The 17,737-nt window shown below is 37.0% G+C and overlaps 1 protein-coding gene across 1 annotated transcript in view; it reads right to left on the minus strand.

The window, feature by feature from the left end:
- Positions 1-17,737, minus strand: part of NR5A2 (nuclear receptor subfamily 5 group A member 2) — a 90,948-nt gene that overhangs the window by 38,763 nt on the left and 34,448 nt on the right. The window lies entirely within an intron of this gene.

The raw sequence follows: 17,737 nt of genomic DNA on the forward strand, positions 1-17,737 counted from the left end.
CAGGTGTCACCAGTGGGGTAAAGCAGTAGTGAGCAGTAAGACATATAATGCATTAGGTCATAGACGAAACGTACTGGGCACTCAGCACATGCAACCTACATTAAGTTTTTGTGCACTGTTATTTGGGACGTACGTATGATAGGACAACAGAGTATGTAACTAAACTGTCCCTATTACAACTGGGTTGTCTCCAGTTTTAATCCCTTTAAAGACTGAAAAATAATTAAGGTTTCCACTAATTTGTGATATTTTTTCTGCCATTTCCATGGAAGGCAGAACTATGAATTTTAGTCCTGGTAAGTACCAATACCCTCTGGGCCTGTTCTTACTGAACTTACTGATTTCTTCCTAAAATCAAACAATGTATTTGACTTCAGACGTGTCCTGAAAGAGTTAAGAGATGTGTACATTAGCCTTGCTACAATTAAGTGTCTGGTGCAGGTGTGTTAATAACATGTATATAGTTAAAAGGCCTCTAAGAACCTATATAGATGGCAATTGCTGAACGGATTAAAAATGCTATAAATGAAAATGTGTAAAATTAAATAATAAATTAGCAAAGAGAGCATTTAAAGTGGAGAAATTAAATTTCTGGGACGTGGAACTATTAAAATTGATTTTCAGGAGTTCTAATATCACTTGCTTTAGAACTAAATTTCATAATGTGGAGGAAGCCACATCATAATGCAAACTTGTTTGAGCTGAATTAGATAATGCAATAGAGGGTGTCAAATTTTATCAGCTATGACCTAACAGATTTTTGAACTTTATTCTTTCAAGCTTGTTTCCTGATTGTGTAGTAGAGAAGGAAGTAACATTTGTTACTAATGGATTTTTGTAGTGTCACCTCTGAAAGTTACCTAGTATTGTCTGCATCTTGCCAGTCACTTGCCATATAGTTCAGACATCAACATCTTAAACACCAAAGTCTGTCTGCCTCCTTCACTCAACTTCCTTTCTCTCCATTCAGTCTTCTCCCAGATGTTCTTGTCCCAGTTTCTCTCCTTTAGGTATCTGTCTCAAATTACTCCCTCTTGCTGGACTATGCAAGCAAATGAGATCAGGAGAGAAAGGGAGAAAGCCAGTGGGGAGAAAAGGGCAGAAGAACCTGTGCTGTGTGCAGCAGATCACATCCTCCTGCCTAGCCTGCACTAGGACCCTCAGTTCTTTCTTTTGCCTGCTCCATGACTGCAACAGGTATCTCTGCTGGAAGACTCTGCAACTCATTCCTTCCACTACTGCTTTACCTACAGGATGATATAATTTTCATGGGGTTTGCTTTAGTTTTAATTTTATTTTAAAATCCCCATCTTTGCTCTTAAAAAAAAATAAAATCTGCATTTTTTAATAACAGCTTTTAATACAAACACACAAAAAGGCTGAATTAGTATTGCGCAAACACTCTCAATTCTGGTATTTCAAATGCTTTGCATGCTGCATGCTTTGGCTTTCCCGTATAAAGAATAACCTATCACACCTGCCTACAATCACCTTTAATACATGTATGCTCAGATAACTCCTATAAGCTACGTATCCATTGGCAATAGTGATGGAGGAAAGAAAGAGGTGTGGACTCTGTAGATAGATATATTACTAAGTCCAGGTAAAGCTAGTGCTGTCACGGACTCAGCCTTGCTCCATCCCTGTGCTGTCTGTGCCCATGATAATTCATTTCTGTTCAGATCACAGAGCAAGGCTGATTCTGTATTAAAGATCTCTTTCTCTCCCCACAGCATGTATTTAGCTACAAAACCATTTCAACCAAGTGACTTGTTAGCTCAAGAGAGGACAGTAAATTTCCATATTGATAGTGTGTCAACCAAACTTGGGACAGGTTTTAAATAAGGCATTATTTGAAGAAAATATTTAAAACTTACAGATTCTAATACTCTTGCTTTTTACATGAAGCTGTTCTGTGATAATTTTCTCCTCTGTACAACAAGGTGTTACAAAAATCAAATAAATCATGCTAGTATGATAATTTCATCCGAAATTAGCATTTCACACAAAGCTATCACAGCTTCCATCTGAATGAAACAAACTGTGAGACAGTTTAAACATTCAGCATCCATGTCATAACAACTAATACCTGAATAAGAGGTCAAGCATTTGATTATATTATAAATGACATATTTCCAGCTAACCCATCTGTCTTAGCCACAGGCTTTTGAAAACAAACTGAGCTTTACAGGTCTGGCTTTCTGAAGGTCCCGACAGCAGCTAGTCTGCAATCAAAGCTTACCTCCCAAGCTTTATCGTATCATTACCGAGCCAGTGCTGTGAGAACAGTAAGAGATGGCAAAATCATAAGAAAAATGTTTTGCACATGGTCTGTTCCTGCTGGTTGACAAGACTCATAAAGCTAGCAACAGCGAACATCTGCTAGTGGTTCACAAAACCTGCTTCTCTGCATTCACTGTAACTTAACCTGTGAAAGCCTGTAAAACAGACAGCATAAAAAGCACATCCAAAACACAGTATTGCCTTCAGAAGACTATTGGTTCCAGCTGCTTTTGCCATTTTACAAAAGCTGGTGGGGCAGCAGAATTTCTCCCAGTTTGCACTAGGAAGAAACAGAGATGACTTTAAGGAGGGTCATTGATTACTAAATTGTAATCCAAGGGATCAATTCCAGCTTACTTCTGAAACACATGTAGATGAGAAAAAACATACTTTATCTCTGCTAATATATATGAAGTGAAAAAAAAGAAAACAATTTAGATCACAAGGAATGAAAATGGTAACACATCACTTCTTATGTTAGAATGAGCTGGTAAATCTTACAACGTGTGTAACTTCAGCCAGAACAGGAACACCTTTGTATTTCTGTGGCATATCAATAAATGAGTTGCAGAAACATATTATCTGGCAAAACTAAAAAATCAGCCTTTCACTGAAACATGTACGTGACTTAAAGTGACCCTGTAGGCAAAGAGGCTTAAGTTTTGGTGGCTGAAGTGGAGAATGAGTTATGAAGAGGAAGGTCCTCTGCAGAAAAAGCTCCTTCTGGACTTCAACTTTCTGGCTCCAAAGTCAAAACATTCCAGTCCACCATTAACAAGGTAAGCAGGAGAAGAGGTAAGATTTTGTCACAAAGATAACTGAGCTCTAGCCTGGGTCTTAGCTATAATCAATATAATTTTCAACTGTGGTATACATTCAATTAGAACAAGCTCATAAACTTGAACTATTGGCTAAACTTTGAGGTTTTTCAGTTTGCGGAGGTCTTTACCAGTATTATCAATGCTTTAACAACAAGAAAAAAGCGCCCTTTGTCTCAACTATAGGGAATGCTTGTAACTAAAAGTTAGCCATCATACAGTCAACAGCCAGTTGCTTCAAGAATATTACCCGAAGTTGCAGCTGCTCGGTGCCATAACAGAAAATTGACATAAAGATAGTGTAACCCAGTTCTTACCTAAGCAAATTGTCAAATGAGATACCCATTTGACAGCTACCTAGCCTCAAGGAAAAGCATGACTGAATACTGTGCCTAGATGGTTAAATTTAGGTTCTCTCTGGCCAGTGGCATTCAGATGAAGACACACCAGTGGGGATAGCATAACTGGAAACTGTTGCTGAAGAAATGTCTTTTAAGGAAAGATATGGAGGGAGGGTGTGTGACTCAAAAGAAATAAGAGATCATTTCTAGCATGCAGGGTGGCATGGAAGAGTAATAATGTTATGAGTATGAAGAGTAAAACATCACACTTGTAGAACTGCTGCTAAGTGACAAGGGAAACAAAGAGAGGGCTTAGGAGGAGGCTTTGAAGGAAGGGAACAGGGAGGCAGTGTGGTGAGAGAAGACATAAGGGAAGTTGAATGTCAGGTAAAAATCTTGAACATGAGGATGATGAGATTGGATGAGATGCAGACTTAAATGGTTTGTGTGACAGTAAGCAATGCTGCTGGCACAAAGAAGGAACAAGCACTTTGTGTTTAGAGCAGAGGATAGCAATTGTCACTAGCACAGGCAGGAGAAATCCCAGAGGTGAAAGTGCACATGTGCATTGTCTAGTTTCTCAAACAGTATGGGTACAAAGATGGAGCAAGGGATAGCTTTCTGATAGCATTAATACATGGCAGTAGGTAAATCCTATTTCCTGTACCATCATCCTATTTACATATGCTTACAGCAAGGACAAAGTAAGCATGTCAGAATTTGGTGTTTTCCATAACCGTGTATCTCACGCTTGTTGGGACTACTTGTGGTATATTCCCCAAGTCATAATCTGAAAGACAAATGGTCATTGACACAATCACCCAGCACCACCCCACTGTGCTGCCTACTACCAGCCTACCAGAATAAACTAATGTAAGAACATAGCTCATGATGCAGAAAAGGTCTTCCAGCATCAGGAGTGCTGATAGCTAAACAGATCAAGATGGTGAAGGAGACACTGTGCAGTCACTTTTCCCATGCAATATCCACAGACAGGTGTTTTATGTACAGGCAAATGGCAGGATGTAATGCACTATATTCTGATAAGGTTTTAAGATTTTGCCCTTCCTGTGTTGACGTGAAAATATCTTCAGTAACCTCATGGTAGAAATGTGCACAGTGTCAGTATTATTTGATGATATTTCAGTACTTTGACCACTGTGAAAGAAACCTTTAGTATGCTTTCTCTCTCTTCCCCACTCAGGAAGGAGTCACTACTTGCACAGCCTATTTGCTGCAGCACTTGTTGTCCCAGCCACAGGCCATCCCAGCTCTTCTTAGTAAAGCACCAGAGCAGAACTGCTGTATGGCTGGGTCAGGAGGAGTTCATGTGTCTTGGAACAGGAATGGATGAAGGTGGGTCACAGTGCAGTACGAGAGTCTATGCACCAAGCCCAGAAGGGTCACTGTGCTCCCTATATTAGCTTACTCTTCAATTTCACTACAAAATAGTGTTCCCCATTTAAAACTTTTAATAAATCAGATTTGTGAAAAGAAAGGGACAAAGATGTGCCCCCTCCTCTGAGTCCGTTGACCTTTTTTTCCCAGGGGTTTAATAGGACCCTGGAGCCTGGTAGAACTGTGACACTTCTTTGTGTTCACTGTGAAAGATTCACGTGGCATTGCTTATCTGCACAGGGAACTTCATACTGTTAAATATCTGAACACAGGTTTGAACACAGAATTCCCTGGCTGCATGCCCAAATTCCTCCACTGTCAGCTGGAATTATATGAGTTTAAATCACTTTTCCGAGTTCTCTGCTAACAAGGATTAGAAAACAGGCATGCATAAGAATACATTTAGATGCAATTCTTAGTTTGCATCATTTATCTTATCAGTACAATGCAAGCCACATAGGATATTTCCAGGAGGGGAGGAAGCTCTCAATTTGAAGTGTAAAGGTATTATCCTGAGTACTGCAGTGACACAATATATCTTGGCAGGACAAAACCATGGTCTGGGACTGGGGATGGAAATATCACATTTACCTCCTAAACTCTAGAGTCCCACTCAGCTGGGCCCTGAGCTTTTGGTATAGGACTCAGTGGAAGTTTGTCAGGCTCACTGAGGCCTCTGTCAACACTGAAATACACAGTCATGCATTATCAATTGTAGTTAAAGGAAGGACTTATCTCAGAAATGCTGGTTACTCATCTGAAAAACTATTTGTGCTTATATTATAGATGAGAAAGGCTAGTGCAACACAAGAGTAGTATTGTTGTAGACTGTATGCTTCCCACGGCACAGAACGTTAATCATTATAAACTTTTGTTTTCTCTGAAGAAGAACATTGAAATTGCCAAACAGTAAAATGAAGAATAATGTGTATGCTTTGCTGAAATGCACCTTAATCTTATCAAAACTGTGTCTTTCTTTTAGGAAAGCGTTTCACAGTATTTAGCATACTGTAACCAACAACTACAGATTTACTACAATTTTTCTTCTGAAGAGGTATTTTCAGCCTGACACTTGATGAATTACCTGTGAAAAGTTTCAGGGTCACAGGGTTTTTGTGTTGCTCTAAGTTAAATATTTTCCTTATAATTATTGCTGCAGATTCAGTTAAACAATGCACTCACCTTTAGACCAGTCTACACCTCCCTTTCTGAGAAGCTGGTGAATCCTTTTTCATCTATTTTCATTTGCATCTACTCACACTGCAGCTTTGGGATTTTCTGGACTAAAAATTTAAAAGGGTATCTAATGATTTAAAAAAAAAACCAAAATGATAATGGAAACTCGTGTGATAAAACTGTGTTGGATTCAGCTGACTTACTTTTACTTATGCTTCTAAAAAGGGAATGCCAATATAGAAATAACACCAAGCATTCATCTCATAGTGGCACTTTTAAATTCTACGACCATTTGAATAGCCATTTCCTAGTGAATGTGAAGTGATTAAACATCTGTCTGAATTGTTCAGCCTGAAGCATACAGGTTCAAGGGATGGTTGAACTTTCTTTCAAATGTAGTTAGGAGATCACTCAAAAGTCATTGCAGACATATAGCTTGAGTTGTTACTCCATTTTTTTATGCTATAGTGAAGAAAATAGCCCCAAATAAAAGTTTTATAAGAAGTAGTGTGCGCCAGAGGCTAATTTTTACTCCTGAATACATATGCGGTTTCTAAATCATTACATAGGTAGAGAAGGATTTGGACTGTCCAGATGGGTTACTGCTAATAGTGGGAAACCTCCTGCGCAAGGTTGCTATCAAAAAGCTGCTCCTAACAGCCAGTGCAGTTTTAAAAGTAAAGGCACGTAACTTTCAGAATCAGTGAATGCCCTAATAAAATGTGATTGCTACCTATAACCTCACTAATAAAATGATACAAAGTTCAAGAAAAAATGATTTAATATTAACTATGATTGTTCCAGCTCTAGTAAACTAGAAACCTGTGTGTTACATAAAATTTCTAGGTAAAGAAAGGGAGTGATCTTTAAAAGCCTATGTTGGGTTCAATAACTGCCCTGTTGCCATATAGCTCTAGTGTAAAGTGAGTATAAAATCTTCCTAAGATCTTCTTTCATGATTTAAAAATGAAAGGAAATATAGAAATACTTCAGTGTTTGCCTTTTCCTGCGCCTTTTCTGCATGTAAAGCGGTTGTTACAACAGTGCAATTATATTTGGTGTGTGCCTGCATATCTGTGTGTATCCCTCTTCCTTCAATGACTTCTGAATCCACTAGTCACTGTCAGCTTATTTCAGAAGGGAGTTCATCCATCCAAGATACTAACTTCATATATGCCTTGTGTGAATGGGTATCCAGATAAAGGAAAGTAACTAACTGCTGGGTACCACGCTGAAAGAAAGACTAACACCCTCACCCTGTATTCAACAGCAGAGAACCTACAGAGAGGAAAAGAGGACTAAAATGCTTCATTAAGTTGCTCCTCATGCATCCATTAGAAATTGGAATATCAAGCCACTTTTCAGTTTTTTTTATAGGGCACAGATAAGAAATTTATAGCACCAAGCAATATCATACCTTTAAAAATCCCCACTGTTCCAAAATGTGAATATGTGTTGCCCATGCTCTGAATGGTATGTGGTGTTTCCCGCTTAGCAAACACACATGGGGAGAAATATGGCTTTGTAACAGCTTTTCCCCTTGCATGCCCCTGGACAGCTCTGTGTAAGATCACTGCAGAAGAGGGGATCAAAGGAGCAGTGACCAACCTTTTCCCAGTTTCGGTGCTAGTCTTCCATTAGTTCAGAATACTATAAATAAAAGCAGTCTTGAGCATCAGGTCACACTCATCCTGTTTTCTTGCATGGATATAACACAAGGTGCATGAGTCTAGAGGCCTCAGATTGCTGAAGGGAGTATGGGCAAGCAGCAGATGGTCATCCTGCTACAGAATAAGACCTCTCTTTTATGAATCTTTGGACTCTAGAGAGTATTCCCCCTCCATTAAGGATAAGGTAAATGACAAATCTCAGTTCTTCAAAGATTAGATGAAAGGGTTGTTGCAAAACTCTGCGTGTGTATATATATGGATATTATATAGTGTGTCAAATCAAATATGTAACACTCCTATTTTTTCTCCTTTTCTTCACATTTATATCTGTGCAAACTGCATGAAAATAACTTAGTATTTCGCAGTCAGCATTATTTCTGATGAATTATAGATGTGCTTTCCTTAGGTTCCTTTTTGGGTGGGTTATTTTAACTGAAAATAAGAAAAAGATTTCTTTTTAGTCCCAACTGAAAATTTTGCTTACAATGCATTGTTTCTTCCCTCTCAAGGTGAATGTAAAGGGAAGTAAAGAGGAAATTTATTCTCCTCAGCACCTGTTTTGCAGGGTGAAGAAGAAGGTGCCTTCTTCAAGACTGAACCCATAGAATTGACCTTCAAAATCCTACTCCTGTGAGTATCTCTACTGATGTTAGTACAGCATAAGTTTATGCATAAAGGGTCTACAATTTAAAAATAAAAAATCAGATAATGCTATGTAGTTTGTGTAGCAATTTTAATACTAAAACTGGTTCCCTTGAATTACTCTGGAAATACACCTGTTTTTAATGATGCCAACAAATGAACTGCAAAAATGTGCTGGGCCATACTCTTAACTTGCGTGAACATGAGTCCTTTGACTTCCACATGAACAATTAAATTAAAAATTAAAATTAGGCCCACTCAATACCTTGTTAGCCTTGTTGGTCTGATTTGGTTTTTAGGATACACAATGATGTCCTCCAGGGAATCAGAAGACAAGACTGAGTCTTATAAGTTTTATGGTACTGCTGTTGAATTTATTCTAAATATACTGAATAAATGATTTCACTCTATTTTACAGCAGCCATCAACTAAAGTTTCGGTTGTCTTCTCCAAGTCACACATATTTTAGTATTATATGAAATGATTTCTAATATGCAATGTTCCTTTCTTGTTTTGTGATTTATTGGGTAAATTATGATTTTATTTTTCTTACAGCTACACCATTTTTGCAGCGGACACTTATTCTAAGAGTATAGGTGAACTTTGGCTCCTCCATTAGGTCTAATTTGTAAAATTACTTAAGAAACAGCAATGTCATATTTTGACACGGATCAATACAACACACAGGGGTGGATTGTTCATATTAAAAACAAAGTCATGGTAAGAACTACATTTATTTTCCACAAAATAAATATTCTATTAAAACTCAGTCACCTAAGTATAATATTGAAAACATTTTTAACTTGTGACACAAGAGACGTGCTAATTTTGGAAAGGTTCTTTAATATGGTAACAGGCAGGCAGAGTAATCTTTCAACACAGTTACGGTCCTGTTCTTCCAAGGGCTGCATGCTCCAGAACACTGGTTTTTGCATGCATGAACACTAGAGTTACTTACATTGGCTCTTGTTTAAATTACGCGATGTGGTTACTCTTCTTTTTAATAGGATTTGTGCTCATTTCCAGTACAGCTATTCAAGAGAGTGTGGAGTTTGGGAAAAGGGCAAGCCATAAGAGAAATATAACCTTACTCTTTCAACAGATTACACCTACAAAGGTTGGTTTGTGTATATAGCTTTGGACTATATTTGCAGTTACACCAATGGGAAATGCCATGACTAAAAAGGAGTTACTCCTTTACAGTGGTATCAATGAGAGAAGACTAATTTTGCAGGTAAGTGTTAGTGATAGCCAGGGTTGGACACTGACAAACCACATGAAAATCTCATACACTGGATATTCCATATGATTTCTAAATATCATCAAATCAGCAGTTTTGTATTTTAAATGGTTTTTGTCTTTTGATTGCACAGCATTGCAGTCTTTTTGGGGAATTAAAATATGTTGGTTTACATGTTAATTTTCATAATGCTCTTAATAGTTTTGACAAACATCCAGCTATGTAAGGGCAGATATTTCCTCTGATCATACTTGAATCACTGAAATGTATTGATCTGAAGTCTCAAGACTGGGAGCTATAGTGTGCAAAACAGGACAGAAAGTCACCTGTAATACAGTTTTGGCAACGGAGGCTGGCATTATTGTAAAATACTGCACTTGCCATAGAAATGTATTCCACTATGTTTTCCTCTGTTTTGTAATAGAACAGCAAAGAAAAAAAAGCCACAGCAAAAGTGGTAAGAAAACATGAGAAACAGTATCTTCATTCAAGTTGTGAAGAGAGATGATAAACTGATGAAAAAAAAATAGAGGAAAGTTGTCTTGCATCCCAAGGACTGCAGCAGTAACAGTGAGTCACTGGGACAGGGACTAAATGAGAAAGAAGACCCAATGGTACGGAGAAAGTGAAAGAAAATTCAGCATTATGAATGGGGGTTGTCATGTATTAAACTAGTATCCATCCGACTTGATAGAAAAAATTGCTTAAAAACACCACCAAAGGAAGCCCAAGTCACACAAGAAAGTTGTGGAGAGGTAGTGAGAACCGGTGATGCATGATCCAATGAGTTACTGTATGTGGAAAACATCCAACAGACTTAGTATTTCTCTTTATATCTTAAAAGCATTGCAGGAGGCTCTCAGCATGCAGCAACTACCATCCAGATAAATTCTTTCAACTATGAACATAATCTTCAAAAAATCAGCTCCTTTCCTGACAAAGTCAAGTGTAAAAGACCAGAGACATGCTATTAAAAAATCACAGGAAGTGTTGATTGAATGAATGTTTAAGGAATAGGCAACTGTGTATTAAAATGTTTTTTCCATTTATCCTTTCATTTGGCTTTGTTTCATTTATTCCCACTTCCTGTTTCCTGTATTCTAATTTGGAAATCTCTGAAGTATCATTAAATTAAGGTTGTAAGAACTCTGCCCAGATCCCATATAGACATTAAAACTGTACTTATGATTAATATTAATGTTTTAAAATATTCTTGAAGAAACTTTTCATTTGGGCTGCTTTTTATGTTGGTGACAGGAACTTTTGCAGTACAAAACACAGACTGAGCGGGAGCCTTACATGTAAAAATTATTGTGGACTGTGACAGCTCGGTCAGCCTCTGGTTTTCTCTGCTGGCACAGCTGAACACAGGTATCAAAATTTCAGTCTTTAAATTGGGTTCCTTCATATCTGTATACAATAGAAGTGTAGCAGTGAACTTAGGAAAAAGGGAGACATTCTGTACATCTAATTAGTTTTTTCTTAGCTCATTTCCGCATACAGCTGGGGCGATGAGTGGCAAAATCAGGTTGCTCTGATTCCTTAGTGTTCACCCACATGCAGAAACTTGGTCATTGGGCAAGAGCTTCTAATAAAGTGACAATATTTTCTTCAAATAATAATTTTTTGTACACCTTGGGTTCAAGTGTCTGGCAATCTACTATTAACCTGCGTTTGAGTATTAATTATTTTTCTTCTTAAGTAAGTTAAATATGAGTTTTATTTTTTAACATTTACCATGACTAAAATATAACTTTGATACCCAAATGTAAGAAGACTTATTTATGAATCCCAGATTTATCCCAGACTTCTCAAAGTGCACCACAATTCTGCCTCTGGTAAGTTTTTCTGAGGTGTATTGAAACTTTGATAATATGGTTACTGAAGTCTATAACAGGGCAATTTTCCTGGTACATAAAATAGCTTGAATGATTTATACCTATAAATGAATGTAAGATTATAGAAATATTCAGCAGCATTTCACTAACAGGTAGTGGATTGAATTCTCTCCTCAGCTCTCTTTTTTTTCTTTTTTTTTACTTATCTGCCTGAGGTCTTTTTCTTTTAGAATATAAGGTCTTTAGGAAGGGGACTACATATTACTTTGTTTTTATGCAGTACCTGTTTATTCTACCATAAATCTAATAGTTAAAAAGGGTTGCTTGACTGCATAGACACTTCTCTGCAAATGAAATTATCTGGTTTTCAGTTTAAACTGCCAGCCCCTAAATAAACTCAGAATGTCCAGTTAAATAATACAACAAGATATTAGTGATGCAGACTGTCTCCTTACAGAAATATAAGCATCAGCTTAACAACACCATGAGAATATTTTGCTTAATATTTTTCATACCGTGGTATGACCATATAACCTGACTTGCTATGTGACACATTCCTAGGTATGGTATTATTCAGTATCCTCAGCTTGGACAATATATAAGAAATTATTTCATTGCAGGTATCTTTGAGACTGATTTCACGATTCATATGCAGAGAGGAATACAAAAAACTTCAACAGAAGACTTTAAGGAGCTGGCCCTTAGTATTATTGCTTTATATCTGAGAATGCTCTGATAATGCACACATTTTTTAAGTGCAGCCTAACATAAGCCAACTTCTAAATTCAGCTTCTGGCGACAGCTTCTTTTACATTTCCTTTTGCATGAGCAGACACAGCACCAAATTCAATGTACTGTGTCAAATATATGCATTGTGCAAATATATGACTGTTTGATAAATGGAATTGAATCTGGTTTTCTTTTTTGGGTACTTCTAACAACTGAGAAATGTGCATAGTTTATTTTTTAGCTCGTATGTTGCAGGCAAATTTCTTCTTTCTACAGTGCAATGTGCACTGTGAAGTTCCATGGGATGTCTGAACTAGATTCACCGTAAGTACTTATCCAGAATATGCAATTAAAATGTAATTCATTTCTAAATATCATCAATATTCTGTCATTGCATAAGGGGAATGGACTAGATGACCCATGAAGTCTATTCCTACCCTCATATCTATTATGATTACCTTATATTAGTAAAATTGCTTTTTAAGGTCACTTATAGGTGGTGGTTTCCTTTACACAAATATTTGGTACATTTGGCCATTCATGTGTATTTTTTCATGCTCTGTTTAGAATGGATTCAGTAAAGGTAGAACATCAAATGAAGCAAAATCCTGCTATTTTGTTGTAAATAATTCATAAAACAATGTTATGACCCTTATTCCCCATGAGACATCCACATAATGAGCCACCCAAATGAAGCAGCGAAAACATCCACTTCTCTTGCCATGGGTGTGCCCCTGACAGACTCCTCAGGGTCAGAAACCCATCAATCTCTTTTCACACATGAGCTAATCAATTCAAAGAGGGAAGTGCCAATGAGCTATTAGATCAATATGGTGAAGTATGGAGATTGATCTTATCCCAGAGTGACTACATTAACAGACTCGTCAGTGTGACCTCTGCCCTGTGGCACACATTATACAGGATTGCAAGTCTGATATCTGAATGAAGACCTCAGGTCATTGCTTTTAATAATCTGCTTTGCTGAAAGAATTAAAAGTAAATCTGTAACGGGATGACTGATGAAAATATGAAGTGCATTCTTCTTCTCTAGTCTAGGAATGCTCGCAGAAATCACACCAGCTTTTCACAGCAACCAGTAACATCGACTGTTCCACACAGAAACCTGTTCAGCTGTACCTGGGGACCGGTATTTGAGGTAACATGTATAATGCAACCAATGCAATTTTGCTCTCCTGCCACAAAAATGAATAAAAATAACTGAATGCCAAATGATAACAAGTACTAGCTTTGTCCAAATCGATTAAAGTCTTGGGTGAATTACTCCAATCAGTTCATGCGAACTGCCAGATCAAGAGCTATACTGGTGTTCTGGTGATCTGAATTATTTAGCTGGTGTAAGTGGGATTGCAGCAGCTGCCACTGCTGTGCAAGTTGCTCACAATGCTGACGTGTACTGAGCACACCACCCTCCAAGCAAAATGTTCCCAAGACTTGCATCAGCTCAAGGTCCAACCCTAGGAGTCTTAGTCTGTTTTCATTTAGGCCAAAGGCCAGCAACTCTGGGGGAAATTGATCTCATTAGAGGAGACTGGCTTCACAATATTTAGGAGCAATATGTGCATACATCCATAAACAGTTTCCTGTCCCTTAATCAACCTACTCTAGTGAGTGTCACAAACTTTACAGGAAATCTGTCCATCAAGTGACCACAAGTAATACTATGCACAACTATTTCAGCGTCTCATTTTAAAGACTAGGTGTTTTTATGTATAGTCACAGAGATGCTGAAGAAACGTACAGTGTGTTGTCTAAGAGCATAACATTAATATTGTTAATATTTTTAAAACACTGAATAATCTCATTGCAATGAAATATTTATGTATACAACACATTTTAATACTGTGTTTTTATTATACCAAACACTTTTATTGTTCATTATATAATTGAGTCAATGAATTAGAAGAAGGTTACTAAAACAGGATTAATGTTTTTTTAATGAAAGTAAATGATATAACTTCTGTTAGTCACTAAGGATAATGGCAGATCTATCAGGTTTATACAGATAAGAGCTTTGTGAGTTTATCTGAAAGCCCACATAATGGCTCTCATTTAGCTGTAACCTAGAAAAACAGACTTAACCATCTTATTCAGGGTTTTTTTTCATTGTTTATGTATATGAACTCTCTTCCGCTCTGTGATCAAATCACCTGTCTAATCATGAAAACATGAATCTCTTTAGCAGATACATCTATTTGCAGTTGTAAAACACATTTGAAAACAATGCTCTTTCAAAGTCTAAATGGAAGAACGGAGCTAGCCGTACAATACCACTGGGAAATGTTTCTGAGCTCTTAGGTGAATAGATAGGGGCACTGGTGAGAACTTTGTATGTTAATAGTGGGAATGTGAACATTTTAATGCTCACACAGTTTTAATCCTTAATTAGCACACCAGCCTAAATTATAAATACTTCCCAGGTAGAGCCTCCTATGCTTAAAAATATCCCAATAGAAAATCATTATATTAGTATAACAGCGATTGAACTTTTAATAATGCAGAAAATATTATATAGAAAATTAGAACAGCAGCTGCAAACTTGGCTCTGAATCCTTCACAGGTATTGTGTTCTTTTCAATGTAGATCTAATTTTTTTTATTATTTTGCAATAGATATAAAAACAGATAAAGGAATTTTATATTAACACGATACATATATTGTGGAGGAGGGACTTTATAATGACACCTTTAGAAACGTATTTGCATTTTTCAATGGGAGGCATGTTATTAAGCTTCTTATAAAGAAAAGGATTCTAACATTTCTTGTATCTTTAAGCAGAAACTGAGTAAGTATGTATAATACGTACATATGTATGGCATACCGGATGCTGTAGTGTTGCTCAAGGACCTGTGTGAATTTTGTGAGACCACAAAATTCATAGTGGTGAACCACCATTAAATAAATCACACCATCAAAATGGGCATAGTTTTTTTCTACCTCTATGATGTGGTTTTTACATCATGTTCTTTCCAAACAAACTAAACCAGCTATTCTATAATAGAAGTGGTTTAGGTTTAAAAGGGTTTTAGAATTTTGATATTATATTTGTATCTTTCCACTTATAAAGCAAGGAACTTAAAACACATCCAATAGTACAGGCCTCAGAAGGACTTTGATTCAGGAAAGCACTTTACAAATTCCTTGAAGCATTTCTCCTGATCTCACTGATGGGAAGCAGACGCTTATATATTTTCACTAAAATGAAGGCGATTCTTCTGAACAGGGGCAAGGGAAAGTAAACTTATAGCATATATAGAACTACAATACCTTTTCCATAAATAACAACGTCTTTTTTAAATTCAGTGTTTCACACTCAACAAGTGCTAGAAGTAAATGCTGCCTCCCAATGGAAATGTGAAGTTTCTTTCCTGATAAAATAAACCATAAAATTTCTAGTCCCATCGTTTTATCAGATGTTTAGTTTTTAACTTACTTCTAGTAATAATTGAACAATTTTAATTCTGGATTTCACTATCAAATATCTTGTTTTATGAACTTCATATCATGGGCTCAAAATGCAGTTTCTGGAGTAAGGGGGATATTTTTTCCTTTAACAACAACCACTTGAAAACTGGTTAGGAGCATGAGAAAGCAAAAACAGATTAGTGGCAGAGTTCAAATGAGGTCATGAAATTAATGATAAATACAATTGACCTTATAAATCTACAATTTACCACATAGCTCCACAACTCATATCTGCGCTATCACTGTCACGCATGCTATCAATGCACATGCTAGCTGCATCTGTCCGGTCACAGAATCTATGGCTGCATTAGGGATATCTGCTAGGGGCATTTAGTTAGGTGGCTTTTAGGTATCCAAGTACAAATAAGTGGTACACAGTATTTATAATCAATGAATTATGTCACTAGGTTGTGTGTAACACAGGAATGGCTGCGGGGAAAGAAACAAACTTCTTTCCAATTTCCACTGTAAGCAAGTGCTTACAGGCAAAGAATGTTCATGAAAACTTTCAGAACAGAGAGGTAATCTTCTGGGAAAGTTACAATATATTGAAAATACATGTCTAGAATTGAAAAGCTTCCTCAGCCTTGACAGGATAAATAATAAATGCTTTCTAGGTAACTACTGCAGCTCTTTTGATAAGATATATATTAATAAATTAAATACGTCTGTAGATTGACAAGTGTTTTGTGGGCTTATACTGGAAGGCCAATAGCTAATTATGAGAGCCTGACTTGACTAATCAATTATTCAGATGAACATTAGGTGCCTATTATATGTAGAAACATGGGAATTATATTTCCCCTAAGTAACTTTTTAAAATAACAAACCCAAAACATGCAAATTCGAACTAGAAAGAAATGGTACTATTATGCACTTATTGCACATGCAGAACTCCCACTGAATTATTCAGGAAACACTGTATCAGGAGCCTCGGTCTTCTGACTCTGAGCGACACAGCAATAGCAGCACATTCCATGTGGTATTTGTTATGCATGTAATATTGATTTAGCTCACTCTTGCCGGTCATGTTTCAAATTCACTTCATGTTTAGGTGGGGAAAGGACAAATATCCCCAGATTGATATTTGCAATATATTTTTACGCCTGTTGAACACAAGATTATCTGATAAATTAATACGAACACGGCTTTTGAGTGCAGGAAAAAGAAGCCTTTGAAAAGGAGCACAAGTGAGGTAATGAAGAGGTAATTAACTATGGTTTGAAAAGGTTTATATTTGCTTCATTCCCCAACTTCTGTATGTCAGGATTGGAAGAGTGCTAGTATTACAGAATGGCTTCACTGATATTTCGTTTAATTTGCAAGGTACAAAACATAGTAAGGTAATGCGTAATCGTCCTTCCCATTTAGGAGAGACCAGACTCTTAAACAGAATACATTAACAGGGAAACCAGAAATAGATGTGACCAGACACCTGCTGACAAACAATAACAAATCCCACTGACACTGCAGTGACCCCCAGTTAGTCAAGATTTAATTAAGGAGTATAATTAAGTCAGTGGAACAGAACACTAATGAGTGGTGTTTTTTTATATGGGTAATTGCACATAAGAATACAAAGTAAGCTAGGCCCCTAAATATATCATTAAAATGAACTGTATAGCATGACAATCAGATAAGTTCTTTTTTTCTTTCTCTGCAATAATGCAGGTTGAAGCAACACAGCTTGTCAAGCATCTGTGCCCATGCTAACAGATGCTGTTGGCCCAATCCTGCACGTGTCTAAGCATGTAGGTAATATGACCTTGGTGGCACAATGCTCACCAGCAAAGCTAGGCGTGCATGGGTGTGCTGGGCTCTGTCTGTCATTCTGTTTGCACTTGTTTGTACCATACAGGGGTCACTGCGGCTCGTTTTCTAACGAACGACATTCTGTTGCTATTCTCTTACAAGTAATACATCCTCTAGGTTTCATTTATCAAGTGTGTTGATTACAAGGAAGACATATTTTACAAATTGTTTCTATGATTATCTGCACATCGAGCACAATATAACTTTACTATCAGCCAAGACAGATTTCATACAGTATGGGAATTTTATGCCTGAGCCAGTTTTCTGGAATTTATTTTGTGAATCTTTAAGCAGTTGGTTGAAATAA

The sequence above is a fragment of the Pezoporus wallicus genome, unplaced genomic scaffold, assembly GCF_028554395.1.
Source record: "Pezoporus wallicus isolate ANWC-B61680 ecotype Strahan unplaced genomic scaffold, APGP_CSIRO_Pwel_v1 contig_593, whole genome shotgun sequence".
NCBI lineage: Eukaryota > Metazoa > Chordata > Aves > Psittaciformes > Psittacidae > Pezoporus > Pezoporus wallicus.